Source organism: Nicotiana sylvestris, chromosome 12, assembly GCF_000393655.2.
Source record: "Nicotiana sylvestris chromosome 12, ASM39365v2, whole genome shotgun sequence".
In the NCBI taxonomy this organism is placed as follows: Eukaryota; Viridiplantae; Streptophyta; class Magnoliopsida; order Solanales; family Solanaceae; genus Nicotiana; species Nicotiana sylvestris.
The window spans coordinates 163,222,647-163,241,977 of NC_091068.1; positions in this window are offsets into that span (position 1 = coordinate 163,222,647).

Sequence of the window (19,331 nt, forward strand, 5' to 3'; positions counted from 1 at the left end):
TTCTCTCTCAAGATGAATCCCCAGCTCTATGAAACTCAAAACAAAATATCACCCAAACCTCCAGACATTGATCACGATAAGTCCATACACAACAACCTAGAAAATAAACCATCCTTCAAGGAGATGCTAACAATCTCTAGTCCAATGATCTTTGCATCAACTGTAAACCAATCCGACATGGAGCTGTCAGAGACTGCCTCAGTAGAAGGAATGATCGAACACTCTGTAACTTCTAACACACTGAGGCATTAAAATTATCTCGTTAACAGAGGAAGATAGACAACAAATTTATGAGCCCCGGAAAAATTCTATCATTGTGAAGCTAGTGGGAAAACGTATGTTACACCACTACTTAAAGAAGAAAATTCAAGAATTATGGCGGCCAACAGAGGACTTCCAACTGATTGATCTTGGTGAAGATTATTACATAATTAAGTTCAGAAAAAAGAAAAATATGGAAAAAGCTATACATCAAGGGCCTTGGTTCATCAATGGTCATTTTCTTTCCATTACAAGATGGAAACCAAATTTCGTGGCCACAAAAGAAAAATTGACTGCATCGGCAGTATGAATCCTAGTCTAGTCCCCTTGGGTTAGTGTTTTCTTTTAGTAATCGATATTTTTTGAGTACAAGATGAATGGTGTAGCTTTATACCAACAGCTTAATCTCTATGTCTCTTTCTTTTCTTGACACAACGTCTCACCAGTGTTTATCTGTTTTTCTTCTCTCACTAATTACACAACAGATCTAAAAGAACTACAATGCTTGTTTGGAGTAGAACAAAAAGAGGGAAAATGGTTAGTTCAAAGTATATCCTTTTCACGTCCAGAACATCTGTATATATACTTTCCATGAGGCCTTCAAGAATCTTGAGAGATTGCAAACCCAAGGGAGTTGATCCTTGAAAGGAATCATGAATTGATTCTTTCCAAGAATAAAGTCAAGTTCTCATGATCTTCCTTGATTTATGGTCTTGACAAACTTTCTATCAGCTGGGCATATCTCTGTGTCACTTGAGTCATATTCGCTGGATCCCCTGATTTTTGGCTTTAGTGATCGCGTTTGCCTTTGATTTTGGGGCCTTCCAGTAATAGATTCAGTCAATATCTGATTGATTATTCTTGCTGGATCTCCGCTATTTCTTCCTCTTTCATCGCTGATTCTTTTCCTTATTAGCTTCCGTCAATCTCTGATTGATTATTCTTGCAGGATCTCCGCTGCTTCTTCCTTTTGCGTTGCTGATCATTGATTCTTTTCTTTGATCTATTCTTTTCTTCTCCAGTCCCTTTAATATGTTCCTTGAGACACTACATCAAATTCCTCTCTACCCTTCGGGGTAGGGGTAAGGTCTGCGTACATATTACCCTCCCCAGATTCCACGTGTGGGATTATACTGGGTTGTTGTTATTGTTGTTGTTGTTGTAGACACTACATCAAATGTAATATATTATTTTTCATCATTGAAACTTATAATTAATAGATTCTATGTATTTTTTATCTTTAACGAGTGGCCCAATATTCAATGTGGGTCGAAGGAACGACCTATTCCCCTTTAGCATAACGAACCTTTGGCATAAAAGGAACAATAATTACCACAATAACTTCTCTCATTACCGATCAACGACAACAGTCCTCATGCGGGTAACAGAACTGTTAGAAATTTAATTTTGATGATTACCAAACATGTTGTTTTGGTTAAGTAGGAGTTGTGAGTCAGATACCCTAGGCCTGCTAGTGGGTCCAGCACTTTCATGCAAGACATATCTTATTTCGGGTAAAATGACCTGGTAGCCTCATAAATTTGTAAAAAATCTTGGCACTTTAATCCTTAACTATAGTCCAAGTTTATAGGAAAGAAAAGTCAACTTGGAAAAGAGTTAGAAGAGAAGATCTTTCACTTCCTTTGTTCTCTAGGGTTCAACATTTTTTTACTGAAGCATTCGTATCACTAACGAGGGGCGGATCCACCTTGCAACTTACGGGTTCACATGAACCAGTAGCTTTTGTCCAAACAATGTAAATGTGTTCGAAAAATTCACTAAATATCTGTAAATGTTTGAATGTGAACCCAATTACTATTGAAAATTTACTCAACCTATAAATATTAATTCCGCCTCTGCCACTAACCATATTACTAACGGGGTGCTAAATATATTTGTGTAACGATTGACTTGTTGCAGGATTATGCATCTATATAGAGAGCATTGAGAGAATACACAAGGAAGTGGCAAATTCCCAAGAAAGAGAGAAAGATAAACTGAAGAAACCAGTGTCAGTAAGTGAATCGAGTATAATTTGGTTTTCTAGATCTTTTATTAGATGTTTTCAAAGTGTATTCTGCTTATTTTAGAAGCACTAGTTTTAGAGTACGCGCTTTACGCATGTACTTTTTCTCAAAAAATATCAAATTTTTCTAAAAATTCATACAAATATTATTTTAAGAATTATGTTTGAGTTATATAAAAAAGTTAAAAGAAGAAAGTGTAAAATCATGAAAATGATGATTAATGTCGATTCTATTTAATTAACTCAATAAAGAAAGAAGGTCTACCTCATGAAATTCCTGAAAATCTTAAATGTCAGTTCTATTAAAAATAGATTATTAATTATAATTACGATTTTTATTCAACTTGAATGACACTTATGAAGGATAAAAGTTGATCAACATTTCATGTTAATATTTCATATTTTTATGATATATTATGTCAATATAGATATATAGATTAGACTAATCTACCGAAATGTTTTTAGTGCGAACAATGATCCTTAAATAATATTCCATCAAAATTATGATGAAATTTAATTAGTCGGATTCAAAATTTTAAATATTACACACAATTTTAAATGTTAATATAATTTATTAAAATAGAATTATTTGTTAAAGGAATAGTTTAGTTTTTTAAAGCTACAAAAGTGAAGATGTCGACCAACTTCAACTTTGTCACAACTAACTTCATATAAACTACTATACAATTTTTTTGATTGTTTGGTATACCTTAAATATTTTATTTTTAGTTGGATTTATTTTTAGAACTTTATATTTACCTTATACTTTCAGATTATTCATTTTTCAAAATTAACATAAAAAATAACTATGTAGGTAATTTTGAAAATTAATTCTTCGAAACTACAGTAATTAATACGTCCAAGTCTAAAATCCTCGTTGTTTCCAATCAATAATCTTTTTTGGCTTTGTTTGTACTTTTAAGCTTTATAAATATTTAGGTAAACATACTCATAATTATAATAAAATAAATTATATGTCTACCTAACGCGAGAGGGTTCATAGTTTTTGATTTAAAGATTAATTATTGTACCTAATTCAAATAAGGAATATATTTATATATATCTTAAAGTTTATTGACTTTAAATTCCTAAATATTAGGAATTTATACGTAGTTCAAATAAGGAAAGTTCAAAGGAAAGACTTAATAGTTAAAATTTTAATTATTTTAAAATTCTAAATATAGGTAAATATTTAAATGACCATATTGTCTATTGTAAAATTACTTTTTAAAGGGTAAAAAAAGGCGAACGACATTCCGCTTCGTGCTTTTAATATAGTACTAGTATTAGTACCCACGTGATGAGCTGATAAATCATTTCAAATTGCGATGTAGGTTGTTTGAATCATGTACAAATAACCTTAAAATATAAACCTCTAAGATAAAAATTATATAACATGAGAATTTAATTATGAAGCAGGATATTAAATTATTGTTCAAATCTCGTAGTAGACAACCAATCTTTTTAATACATATTTGTAGCAATCTAACTCCTTGATTTTGGTACTTGCATTTCGTTCCGCTTACTAAACATGTCATATTGTGATCTGTCTTGTTCGAGCACATTAGATCATATTATTTTAACAAAATTTTTACTATCACTTTATTTTTATCTGGATGTCAAATATATCTAATTCATCACATCATTTTACATAAATTCGTTTTTTTGTTTTTTCTTATAGTTATTGTATTATTTAATATTTAATATTATTATACTATCATATAATTTTTTTATTAGCTTATAATTAAATTAATGTCATGCTTTTTATCCTTTTAATAGTATTTAATAAAAATAAATATTTTATTCTTGAAATTCGGTATATTTTTATGTTTTAATCCTCTTATTCATAATATTTTAATCATTTAAATTTATTAGTAATATTTTAAATATAATTTAATTAATTTATTTTATCTATTTTTAAATTAATTTAAAGTATAAGTATCCCCACACTACCTCTATTTTTTTTATATACATTCTCTTCCCTACTACAGATGTTAATTAGTTTTTATATTAATGTTTTACCTAGAACTAAAATAATGCCATATTTTGTTTTAAATTGTAACTATTAATTAGTCTAAAATATTAATACATAAGTTATTTGATTATCATGTTCCAAATGTATTGAGTTCTCTTATAATTAATTTTGTATTAGATGCAGTTAAATTTTCTTTCTTTTTTAGCTATAAGATACAATTTAATTTTTAATTTTCATTAGTAAGATAACCAATATTAGAAATTTATTTTGTATTTTAAATTTTATTTATTCATAGAAAAAAAATTCTTAATTGTTTGAACACATTATTTCTAAATATTGTAGTAATATTTTTACTATCATTTTAGTGCTTTACGTAATATTTTCAAAAACAAAAAAAAATCTCATCTCAAATTCAAATAATTCTTATCATTATATTTTCTATACTGGAACGTATTTTCAAATAATTATGCTATGCATTCAAACTCAAATTAATTGCACTCGATTCAGATATTAATTATATAAAAATATTTTCTTAATTGTTTGAACATATTATATCTAAATGTTGTAGTAATATTTTCACTGTCATTTTATTTTTTTACATTAATTTTATTTCTTTTTTAGTTTAAAGATAAAAATTTATTTTTTATAAAATTACCTATATTAGAAATTTATTTTGTAATTTAAAAATTTTATTTTTTATTATTGTTTTATTTGTCATAAATAAGACTTCAATTTCATGGTATTATCCATAATTTGAGCATTTGCATCATAGTTTTAAGAACTTTCTGTCACGACACAAAATCCACTAAGGGTCGTGATGGCACCGGACACCACTGTCAGGCAAGCCAACTACAATATACTAGCAATTTCTCATTTTTAAATATTTTGAAATCATTTTCTTTAAACATATAAATAATAAATAATAAACTTCGTTGGATAAATGAGGATGACTTTACAAAATTTAACTACTGAAAATCCCGTGATCATTCTAGAACCCGGTGTCACAAGTACATGAGCAATTACTAGGGAATGAAATAAAATACAGTAACTGTCCGGAATACAAGTGGACATAAATGAAAATACAGTACAATACTCTGAAGGAGACTCTACTGGCTACAGACGTCTCGATAAATGCAACTCACCCAAGTCTCTATATCAACCATGCTGCTATGTCATTAAGCCACTAGCCACACATAAACTTGTGCAACAAAAATGCACAACAAGTGTAGTATGAGTATGAAAATAATGTGTACCCAATGAGTATCCCGTCTAATCTCGAAGAAGTAGGGACGAGAGGTCGACTTCGACACTTACTAGTGGTCCAATAGTAATATATTATTAATGCAAATAATCATGGATTTATTAAGAACGACAGTAATTTCAAATAAGTCACGAACATGTGAAAGTTCCTTTTTATATTAAAAGTCTCCGGATTCATAATCTATTAATTTTCAATTATCTCAAGGCTAGGAGGACAAATATCAATATCAATAAATTTCAAGGCAAGCAATACAAGCATGCGCAAATCATGTCGAGGTCGTACGGCCCGATCCAACAATATTTAAATGGTGCACTGCCAGAGGGTCGAATGGCGCGAACCATAGATGCATCTATTTAATCTACCGAGGCGTTCAGCCCGTTCCACAATAGATAAACACATGCAAACAATCAAATCAATAATTCATCAAGGAGCAAATATTCAGGAAAAAGGTAAATTTCTCTTTTAAAAGTCAAGAAATGATATCTAGCCTTTTTTAGAAATTCATTTACACGTTCAATATGTTTTAAGCATTTTAAGTTTGTCAACAAGGTTTCAAGTATTTCAAGAAAGCATGCTTTTGGGCCCTAAACTACCCGGACTAAAGCATAATAGTAGCTACGCATGGTCTCTCGTCACCTCGTGCGTACGTAGCCCTGCAAATAGGAGCACATAACCAATTAACTCACCTATGGGGACAATTCTCTCTTACAAGGTTAGAAAGGAGACTCACCTTGCTTCGAAATTTCCATAACCGGCTTCCAAGCCCTTCCAACGACTCCAATTGATGCACAAAGCCCCAAAACTATTCAAACAATGGGCAAACCAATAAAAATTAACTCGAATACTTGTAACAATTCAAATTATATAAGTTCCCAACTACGCTCGAAAAGTTGACCTAAATGCCCTCGGGCCCACATGCCCGGATTCGGGAAATGTTTGAAGAAAATTGTTACCCATAACCTAAGGATCAAGAATATATGATTTTTACTCCATTCCCTTACAAATTTTGTGGTTAAATCTTGTTTTTACCAAATTCTAGGTTTTTCATCTAAAACCCTTGATTTTCCCTAATTTTCACATGTTAATCTACCCATAATCTATGTATTTAACTTATGAGGTGTAGAAATTACTTACCTCTTTGATGATGATGGAATCCCTCCTCTAATGCTCTCAAAAATCGCTTAAGACCAAATGGGAAATGAGGGCAATGGGCTAAGACTCGGAATATAAAGTCATAGCACTTGTCGCAGAAGTCGCATTTGCGACTCCCAGCTCGTAATTGCGATGGTCGCATTTGTGACAAAGGCATCGCAAATGCGAAGCCCAGTTTTCCCCTGACATGGTCGCATTTGCGACAAAATTCTTCGCAAATGCGGAGAAGACAGCATCGCAAAAGAGATGCCCCCCTCGCAAATGTGATCCCACTCAGCAGCCCCCAGGTTCGCAAATGCGAGCTCCCTCTCGCAAATGCGATGTCGCATTTGCGACCAAAACACCGCAAATGCGGTCATACCAGTACCAGTAGTATCATATCTTCTCCAAATTCTATTTTTGATCCGTTAACCATCCGAAATCCACCCGAGGCCCCCGGGACCCCAACCAATCATACCAACCAGTCCCAAAACACATTACGGACTTGCTCGAGGCCTCAAATCATATCGAACAACGCTAAAACCATGAATCGCACTCCAATTCAAGCGTAATGAACTCTAAAATTTCAAACTTCTACTTTTGGTGTTTAAACCTATCAAATCACGTCCGATTGACCTCAAATTTTGCACACAAGTTATATTCGCCATTACGGACCTACTCCAACTTCCGGAATCGAATTCCGATCATGATATTAAAAGTCAACTCTTGGTCAAACTTTCCAAAACCTTCAAATTTCTATCTTTAGCCAAATGGCTCCAAAATGACATACGGACCTCCGAATTCACTTCCGATTGCCCTCCCAACTCCAGAATCACTATATGGAGCTACACCCAGACTCGGAATCCCAAGCGGACATCGATAACACTGAAATGCACTTCAACCCAAACTTATGAATTTTTTTCCAAAATGCTAACTTCCACAATAGGCAGCGAAACATTCTCGGGTCTTCCAAAACCCAGTCTGGACATACACCCAAGTTCGAAATCATCATACGAACCTTCTGGAACCTTCGAACCCCGATTTCGAGGTCGTTTACTCAAAAATCCAACCTTAGTCAATTCTTTCAACTTAAAGCTTCCGAAACGAGAATTCTCTTTCCAAATCAACTCCGAACTTCCCGGAATACAATTCCGATCGTGCGCAGAAGTCATAATACCTGAAGTGAAGCTGCTCATTGCCCCAAACTGCTGAACGACGCGCTAGAGATCAAAACAACCGGTCGGGTCGTTACATTCTCTCCCACTTAAACATACGTTCGTCCTCGAATGTGCTGAAAACTGCGCTGGAGTTGTCCGAAATCACTATTTACCACCTCGAGCATCTACCCGTGCTAACACAACTCTGTTGAGCACATTAGCTTGAGCAAATCTGAAGATATACTCTTTCATTCAAGCAAATAAGCTTAGAGCCCAATTCGAACATCCGGAATTCTTCGCTAGGCCTGTTTCCAATATATGAACACTGCATCAATCACTAAACGAGGTACTAGAACATGACTGCGTGCCTTTTTTGAATTCTCACCATGCACCACATCATTCACGGGACCATAATAACATTCTCTGATCATAATAACCGACATTCCCTGAATCTAATGCTCACAATGCACCTCATGATAGATATAAGTCTTGCTCCAACTATCGCAATACTGCCACGTCGGAAGAGATGTGTAGAAATTCATATCCAACTGCCAAATCAACAAATCATTGGGTCTGTACTCCTGACAAAAACTATCACCTCATTCTAAACCAAATAATGGTCTTAGATCCTTAATATACTTCATATAATCAGATTGCACTGATCCTAAATCCAATGATCTTGTCTCACCCAGTACGTACCGCTCAGGCAATAAGCCACCCATACATGATCAAAAGTCTCGTATGATGCCACAATGTGCGAATAGGCTATGAACTCAAACGTGACAAAAGAAAAACAAACTCTGGAAGGAACTACTCAACTCACGGACTAATATTGACTTTCCTTAGAAAATAGGAAACAAGGCATACAAAAATAGCATATAGAAAATTGTACTCAACATCACACTGTTGCGGCGTGCAACCCGATTCAAATAACACACCCATGGCGGCGTGCCACCCGATCCACACATAGAATTCACATAAGGAGATATACATCGAGCAAAATTGCTCATTACAACAAAATACCGAATATCGGTCACAAGCACGCTAAGTGCATAATACCATCCCAGGGAGACATATAGTTCCATAGGCTACAAACTTCAAGCACAACTGAGGTGCGATATACGATCTGAATCTCGAGAGACATCCTGCTCATATAACATCATCTCTACGCGGAATCTCAACACATAAGAAATTCACCAAGTCGTCTCACAACTCACACGGCGCAATATATCATTACATGAAATAGCTAACGACAAAATAACACCCCGACTACTCTTCCATAAGGAGAGCATTGCTGATATGAACACATCTGACCTAATATAGAGCCCATATTCACATTTAAATCCATCCACAGACCTCAAGCCGATTCTGATCACACCGAACTAGGCCATTAACCTTTCATGGGTCCATAATCACCCCCCTTTTCTCATAACACACAAGAACAACCATCATAACCGAAGTAATCCTCCACAGTCCGCAACACAATAAACTGTGTGCCCTCTATGCATCAATTCTCAATTTAACGACATCACTACAATCTTCATACTTGATTTAGCTGTTCAATCAATCAAGTGGCTACATGCCACACTAATACAACCTTCCTGTAGGGCACGCTCCCACAACCTTCCGTAACAGATAACAGGTCTGTACATCCAAACCATCGGCCGCACAAATGCTGAAAAGCGATCAAGTATCCTTAACCAGGATGCAAAGCCTTTTTCATAAAACACCGATCTTAGGTGACGCTGAAGACAATACCAACTTACCTTAAACATTGAAACTCCTTTCCTGCTCATCCGAGCTCGTGACATCCTTGTCAACACCGAACTGCAACCTTGATCCTCACTTCAAATTCCATACCACTCACTGTACCCAACATGCCAATATACGATAGAACACGTTTTTCCATCATAGCTTCGGAACCACTAATAGATCAACACTTCATCATATAAAAGCTTTTCACTTAACTCACTCCAAGAGAACCATAGCAACACACAGATGAATTCTCATAACCGTAGAATATGCAAATCACTAAGTAGTGGACTAAGCCACCATAGCATTTCCGGGATCCGCCTACACTTAACAGGCCATAACAGTAGAATACTTCTGAATAACATCAATTACGGTGGCTGACCGGCCTCACACGTACCGTCACAAATCACTTGCATAACTCGGTTCCGCTATAGGAACTGATCACTACCACCAATATGCCAATTCAACTATGGCTAATAAATCTATCTTCTTCCAATTTATCTTTGATTGCCTTAGAAATAATAATAACTCCATTCAACACATAACACACCCCCATTTGCACTCATCCCGAGTGACCTTAAATCACGAGACCACGCTGTCTCCAATCCCACGAACCGTTTCATACCTCCCTTGTGCGCATATTCGCATCCTCAACCAGTATGCCCATTCTGAAAATCCCTCTACGAATCCAAAGTCTTTTCTCATTTTCCTCCCAAATGCTACACTGCGAGTCAAAACATCATAGAACATTCTGGGCCTCTTCTCATAAGCTACTACAAAAGCTTGATTCTTAATCGTACTTGTAGGCTCGAAATTATTAGGCACCACACTTTAACTTTTGAATTCACTAGGACCGTTGTTGAGATCCATCCTCTCTGACTTGGCCTCGAATATAATCAACTCTACGAACCTTCTAGCACATGAATACCCTCACGGCTAAGCACCCGGCAGAATCACTTCCCTTGAAACCCGCATCTATACAAGGCATAAATCCTGAATCCTCCCCCAAGTCTGAACATGAGCCAATAAGTCCAACCATAGTACACCTTTAACAATCCCTTTGCTCAAATTACCACCTATGTTCTTTTCGGGTAGCTGAAAAAACCCATCAATCTGTTAATAACCAGAAACCTCGCAAGTAGTTAACCATGCAACCTAATCAGAGGCGGTGGGACTCTCTCACTTAGCTTGAATCCACTATTACACAACTTTGGAATTCACCAGAATTCTTTATCTCTTATTGACATAACCTTGTGCAATCAACCGCAAAAATTCTTGGAATCTTTCTGTAAAACCCCCTTTTCATACTCTGAATCATTAACCATATTCGCACGACCGATCTCTTTGCTGTATAACCAATAGAATTCTTTGCAGAAGCTTCGCCAATCCATGCGAGCGTCGAGATGCTCACTGGAGATAACCCACCTATGGAATTTACATGCCGACGTCTTCCAACACTGCCGCATGGGGTACAATCACTACGACATTAATAACCCATCCTAAGTTCGAGCTCACTCTCTAGCTTCACAAGTCCATTCACCCCTCGTGGGCATCAATTAAATGTGCGGCAACATCTTTCCACTTCAAAGTTACGTTGTATCCTTCTTCATTTAAAGTAGCTCTTTTCCGTTATATCAAACCTCCTGCCGCGTAATATCCCATACTTCAAATTAGATTCGTAGACCCCAATTATCAATCACTAAAATTCCCAAGTTGTTCCAAACTCTCCTTAAAGTGCGTAGTCATCCTAACACAAAGCCCATATGCAACTCCACCACTCTCCCACTTTGGCGGAACTCACTCCTCTAATCGACCACTCGACCTTTGCTTCTTATACCTGGCCTTCTAGAAATTTTAACCACCGCCGGACACTTCTCACATGTCCTTCCTCATCCTTTGCTTCTCAGTTGTTGCCTTAAATAAAATCTATCTTCGTAGAACTTGAACCCACAAATCGCTACTAACTTTAAGCCTTTCCGAAGACCATCTTTCTCGAGCCATCAATATTAGAAACACCGATTCAATCCTGAACCACCGCACATCGCAATCTCTGACAGTCGCCTCTCTATTATTATTTCACAATGTCCTGCCCCAAGGCGAATTGAAGAAAACCATAACACCGGCGAACTCAACATATTCAATCGAGGACGACGATACCATGTCACAGATGAAAATTCCACCACGCTCGAAAATACCAAGTCTCGTTACTCCACCAAACCAAACTTGAACATTTATAGCCCGATTGCCTCTCTTCGGCCGGGAAATAAAATTCTAAATCTCTGAATCTTGCATTGAGTAAACATCTTTCCAAGTCATTCACTGCTTCAACGCATAGACAAACACTCTACCATTACACCAATATTGTGTGATAACAATGCATGAATCGTCATAACAATTAATGCCAAATCTCAAAACCTTAGGTAATACTGAGACTGAGCTGAAACGACAGAACGACCTTCCGCAAGGCGACGACAATAGCCCAATCAAATATGCAGGGAGGAACATCCCACACCGCATCTGTAGTACCATTACATTTCCCAATTCCCAATTTATAATAAGCGCTTCACGTAGCATAAGATTGAGTAGGAAAGAAACAAAGACATAAGCCTCAAAGGAATCAAACTGCACGATGAGGAATCAAGACGGGAGGTGCTCCTAACAGTCTTATAGCCTCTCGAAGATAAGTACAGACGTCTCCATACCGATCCGCGAGACTCTACTAGACTTGCTCATGACTCGTGAGACCTAAGGGAACCTAGTGCTCTGATACCATGTTGTTAGGACCCAAAATCCACTAAGGGCCGTGATGGCGCCGGACACCACTGTCAGTCAAGGCAACTACAATTTACTAGCAATTTCTCATTTTTAATTATTTTGAAATAATTTCCTTTAAACATATAAATAATAATTAATAAACTCTGCTGAATAAATGAGGATGTCTTTACAAAATTTAACTACTGAAAATCTCGTGATTATCCCAGAACCCGGTATCATAAGTACATGAGCAATTACTAGGGAATGAAATAAAATACAGTAACTGTCCGAAATACAAGTGGACAGAAATGAAAATACAGTACAATACTCAAAAGGAGACTCTGTTGGCTACGGACGTCTCGATAAATGCAACTCACCCAAGTCTCCATATCAACCATGTCGTTATGCCACTAAGCCACTAGCCACACATAAACCTGTGCAACAAAAATGCACAACAAGTGTAGTATGAGTACGAAAACAACGTGTACCCAATGAGTATCCCGTCTAATATCGAAGAAGTAGAGATGAGAGGTCGACTTCGACACTTACTAGTGGTCTAATAGCAATATATTATTAACGTGAATAATCATGAATTTATTAAGAACGACAGTAATTTCAAATAAGTCACGAACAGGTGAAAATTCCTTTTTATATTAAAAGTCTCCGGATTCATAATCTATTAATTTTCAATTATCTCAAGTCTAGGAGGGCAAATATCAATATCAATAAATTTCAAGGCAAGCAATACAAGCATGCACAAATCATGCCGAGGTCGTACGGCCCGATCCAACAATATTTAAACTTTGCACTGCCAGAGGGTTGAATGGCGCGAACCATAGATGCATCTATTTAATCTACCGAGGGTTTCGGCCCATTCCACAATAGATAAACACATTCAAACATCAAATCAATAATTCATCAAGGAGCAAATATTCAGGAAAAAGGCAAATTTCTCTTTTAAAAGTCAAGAAAAGATATCTAGCCTTTTTTAGAAATTCATTTACACGTTCGATATGTTTTAAGCATTTAACGCTTGTCGACAAGGTTGCAAGTATTTCAAGAAAGCATGCTTTTGGGTCCTAAACTACCTAGACTAAAGCATAATAGTAGCTACGCACGGACTCTCATCACCTCGTACGTACGTAGCCCCCGCAAATAGGAGCACATAACCAATTAACTCACCTATGGGGACAATTCCATCTTACAAGGTTAGAAAGGAGACTCACCTCGCTCCGAAATTTCCATAACCGGCTTCCAAGCCCTTCCAACGACTCCAATTGATGCACAACGCCCCAAAACTATTCAAACAATGGGCAAACCAATAAAAATTCACTCTAATACTTGTAACAATTCAAATTATACAAGTTCCTAACTCCGCTCGAAGAGTTGACCAAAATGCCCTCAGGCCCACGTGCCCGAATTTCGAAACTTTTTAAAGAAAATTGTTACCCATAACCCAAGGATCAAGAATATATGATTTTTACTCCATTCTCTAACAAATTTGGTGGTTAAATCTTGTTTTTACCAAATTCTAAGTTTTTCATCTAAAACCCTTGATTTTCCCTAATTTTCACATGTTAATCTACCCATAATTTATGTATTTAACTTATGAGTTGTAGAAATTACTTACCTCTTTGATGATGATGGAATCCCTCCTCAAATGCTCTCAAAAATCGCTTAAGACCAAGTGGGAAATGAGGGAAATGGGCTAAGTCTCGGAATAAAAAGCCATAGCACCAGACGCAGAAGTCGCATTTGCGACTCCCAGCTCGTAATTGCGATGGTTGCATTTGCGAAAAAGGGATCGCAAATGCGAAGCCCAGCTTTCCCCTGACATAGTCGCATTTGCGACAAAATACTTTGCAAATGCGGAGAAGACAGCATCGCAAAAGCGATGGCCCCCTCGCAAATGCGATCCCCCTCAACATTCCCCAGGTTCGCAAATGCGAACTCCCTCTCGCAAATGCGATGTCGCATTTGCGACCAAAACAACACAAATGCGGTCATACCAGTACCAGCAGCATCAAACCTTCTCCAAATTCCATTTTTGATCCGTTAACCATCCGAAATCCACCCGAGGCCCCCGGGACCCCAACCAATCATACCAATCAGTCCCAAAACACATTACGGACTTGTTCGAGGCCTCAAATCATATCGAACAACGCTAAAACCATGAATTGCACTCCAATTCAAACTTAATGAACTCTAAAATTTCAAACTTCTACTTTTGGTGTTTAAACCTATCAAATCACGTCCGATTGACCTTAAATTTTGCACACAAGTCATACTCTCCATTACGGACCTACTCCAACTTCCGGAATCGGATTCCGACCGTGATATCAAAAGTCAACTCTTGGTCAAACTTCCCAAAACCTTCAAATTTCTATCTTTAGTCAAATGACTACAAAATGACATATAGACCTCCGAATTCACTTCCGATCACGCTCCCAACTCCAGAATCACTATACGGTGCTACTCCTAGACTTGGAATCCCAAGCGGACATCGATAACACTGAAATGCACTTTAACCCAAACTTATGAAATTTCTTCCAAAATGCTAACTTCCACAATAGGCGCCGAAACGTTCCCGGGTCTTCCAAACCCCAATCCGAACATACGTCCAAGTCCGAAATCATCATACGAACCTGCTGGAACCTTCGAGTCCCGATTTCGAGGTCGTTTACTCAAAAATCCAACCTTAGTCAATTCATTCAACATAAAGCTTCCGAAACGAGAATTCTCTTTCCAAATTAACTCTGAACTTCCCGGAATTCAATTCCGACCGTGCGCACAAGTCTTAATACCTGAAGTGAAGCTGCTCATGGCCCCAAACTGCTGAACGACGCTCTAGAGCTCAAAACGACTGGTCGGGTAGTTACACTTTCTAATCTCAAATTCAAATAGTCTTTTCTTTTCATTTTTAATAATTTAACATAATTTTGCTATTTTTTTAATCTAATATATAGTCTTATTACATTTTATGTGGCTTTTCATTAACTTGTAACTTTATTTAATATCATTATGAAATACTTTTCTTTAATAATATAAGATAAATATATAATTTTTTAATTATAAAATAAATATTTATTTTGGTATAAAAGTATTGCTCGAAAATTTTAAATTATTTAAAATATAATAATATTTTTAAGTATTGTATATTTATTTTATTTTATTTTCTAAAATTATGATTTATAAATATCCTTACATTATCTATAATTTATTTTTATTGTTCAATATTTTTAGTTTTTGATTTTACTAATAGACTTGAGTTGTGTGGACTTATATTATGACTCTTCTTATCATAATATAAAAATCTTTCTCATCTCAAATTTAAATAATTTTTACCCTTTTTTATATGATAAAAAATTGAATTTTTATTTATTTCTCTATTTATTCTTTATTTTTGATTTTATATTATTCAATACCTAATATTATTACATTGTCTTGTGAATTTATATTAGCCTGTTTGAATTTAATATCTATTTTTACCACACTCATTCTAATATAATATAGATAAAAATTTAAAAACTTTCTCATCTCAAATTCAAATAATTTTTATCATTCTATTTTCTGAATTGGACCATATTTTCAAAAAATTATGTTATGCTTTCAAACTTAAACTAACTGAACTCAATTCAAATATTAATCATAGAAAGATATTTTTTTAATTGTTTGAACTCATTATATCGAATTGTTGTAGTAATATTTACGTATAAAATACTCGTTTGCACGATTTATCAATGTTAATATGAATTTATTATTATTGTTATTAAAATATCTTTTGCTGATTATTTAATTTTTCTCCTACCTTATAAATAATTTGTATACTTTATGTAAGATCTTATTTTGCTCCTTTAATTTATTTAATTTTTAAACTCAATAAATCTTTAATATCTTAAGTAAATTTTAGTTTTATTTATATTTTAACTTACTCCAAAGTATAAATAGTTATAGGTTATCTCAATTTACGTCTTTCTATATTTTTATTTTTTTCTATTATAGTTTTTAATTAATTTTTCACCTCCATATATCTAGCAAATATAAGAAAATATATGCATGGATCAATATATAAATATACATATAAATTTAATTATAGATATATAGATTAGATTTGTCTAAGATCTATTTAGATTATGTATATGATTCATTAATATACTTTCATTAATTATGTTTCTATATATCATTTTTAATTATTAATGTTGTCCTAAAATTGTCAAGTGACTTCATTTTAGCTTGCCACTTGGCTTAACCACAATGTATACTACTCACCTTTTAATATAATATAGATAGGATGATATTGTCTAGTGTAAATTTACTTTTTAAAGGGTAAAAAAGCGAACGACATTTCGCTAAGGGGCTTTGTATTTTTAATATAGTATAGATTATTATAAGGATTATGTCACGACCCAGAATTCTCACCTACGGGATCGTGATGACACCTAACATTTCACTCGCTAAGCAAACCAACGTTAGAGTAAATTATAATCCATATCAACAATTCAAGAATCTAAAACTCATTTAAACTGAAATAAAACTAGAATGAAGTATTAAGTGGCATAATACCCAAAATATCTAAGTACAAATCCTGGACCTGGAGTCACAAGTACACGAGCTTCTAGAAGTACTACAAATAAAGTCTGAAATAAGAACAACTGACTTCAAGGTCTGCAGACGCCAGTAGATCCACCTCTAGTCTTCAAGTATGCCAATCCGAGTTGATATACCTCACATACAGCTGGGACCAGTATCAGAATCTGCACAAAAAGTGTAGAGTGTAGTATGAGTATAACCGACCCAATGTACTCCGTAAGTGTCGAGCCTAACCTCGACGAGGTAGTGACAAGGTTATAACAGGACACTTACGTAATTAACCTGTACAAACGAGGATATATACATACAACATAACAACAAATAGAGATTTAAGCACATACTAATGGGAGGGGATATGCGAAAGCGGTACAAGGTACGGTAACTACAACAGGAAACTACAACATGAAATAGTAAATAAACATTTAACCAATGAAGATGGATATACAAAATGAATAAAGACTGCACAATATCACCCATCGTGCTTTTGCTCTCAACCTCACCATGGAACAATAATAATGGCACGACATCATCTTTCGTGCTTTTACTCTCAATCTCTTTATAAAATGATAAATACGACATGACATGACCCTTCGTACTTTTACTCTCAATTTCATCACAAAACGATAAATACAGCACGATATCACCTTTAGTGCTTTAACACTCTCTCTCACGATGTAGAAATAAATATACATTTGGGAGATGGAATAAGAAAGAATAAACCTTACGTCAACAACGATTCCACAATACCAAACCTTGACTTCCAAAAAATACTCAATTATCACAAATAGTTCAAAAATGCAAAAAGTACGATCAATTAAGTAATAAAATAATCTAAGCATGGATATCATAATCAAAGAAGGATATAAATTACAAGAAACAAGTCTCACCCGCATGCTTTAACCCAACAACAACGCATAAGTACTCGTCACCTCACATATACTTGTACCCAAACATTTAAACACGTAGCAAATAGGAAAACAAGTCCTAGTCCCTCAAGTTAAGGTTAAGCGCGACACTTACCTCATTCCACAGTCAACTCAGAGCTCTACCGAGGCCTTTCCTCTAGAATCCGGCTACAAATAACTCGTATCTACCCACAATCGACTTGATAACGTCAAATAATGCTAAGGAAATCAATTATAATACTTAAAGATAGGATTTTTACGCCTTTCCCAAAAAGTAAAAAAAAGCAACCCCGGGCCCGCTAGGTCAAAATCCGAGCTTCGGACCAAAACCCTTTTACCTATTGACCCCCGAGCCCTATTATGTAATTAGTTTCAGATCCCGACCTCAAATTGAGGTCTAAATCTCTAATTTGCAAAAACCTTCAATTCTTCCTAAATCCCTAATTTTCTACCATGGGAGAGCAAAGATTCGGATTAGAAATTAATGGGTGATGTTAGAAATGGAAGAAAATGAGTTAAAGTATACAAACCTATGAATTGGTGTTGAGTTTTCTCTTCAAAATCGCCTCTAGGCCGAGCTCTAATGGAAGGTTTATGAAAAATGGGAGAAATCTCGTTTTGGGATTATTTTAAATCACTGACGTTAGGTGTTCATCGCGTTCGCATGAAACCTGACGGATTCAGGAAGAGCATGGCCTAACTTGCTTATGCGATCGCGAGTAACCCCACGCGTTCGCGAAGGTCTATCCCGCCTCACCTCCGTGTTCGCTAGACTAGTCTCGTGTTCGCGTAGAGTTACCTCAACTTCCCAGCCCCCGCCTAAAAAAGCTACGCGCATTCGCGTTGGTGTGGACGCGTTCGCGAAGGGCAGTCCCCCCCAACTACTCCGTGTTCGCGTCCTATGCCTCGCATTCGCGTAGGGTTATTCCTCCCCATCCCAGATCACTCTTCGTGATCGCGTGTGTTCCTTCGCGATCACGAAGAAGGAAATATCAGATGACACCAGCAGCTCAAAAACCAGATTTTTCAAAGATCAAAAGGTTTGTAGGATATTCGAAACTCATCCGAGCTCTCGGGGCTCCAAACCAAATATGCACACAAGTCCACCAACATTATACGAACTCGTTCGCGTGATCAAACACCAAAATAATACCTAGAACTACGAATTGGACACAAACGAATGAAATTTTCAATAAAACTTAAGAATTTCTATTTTAACAACTAGACGTATGAATCACGTCAAATCACTTCCGTTTTGCACTAAATTTGGCAGACAAGTCATAAATATAGTAATGGACTTATACCGAGTTCCGAGACCAAAATACGGACTCGGTATCATCAAAGTCAAATATCGGTCAAATTTATAAATTCTTTAAATCATTAAACTTCAAATTTTCAACTAATTGCGATAACTCAAGCTAGGGACCTCCGAATTCGGTTCCGGGCATGCCCCAAGTCCCAAATCACGATGCAAACCCACCGGGACCGTTAAAATACGGGTCCAGGTCTGTTTGCTCAA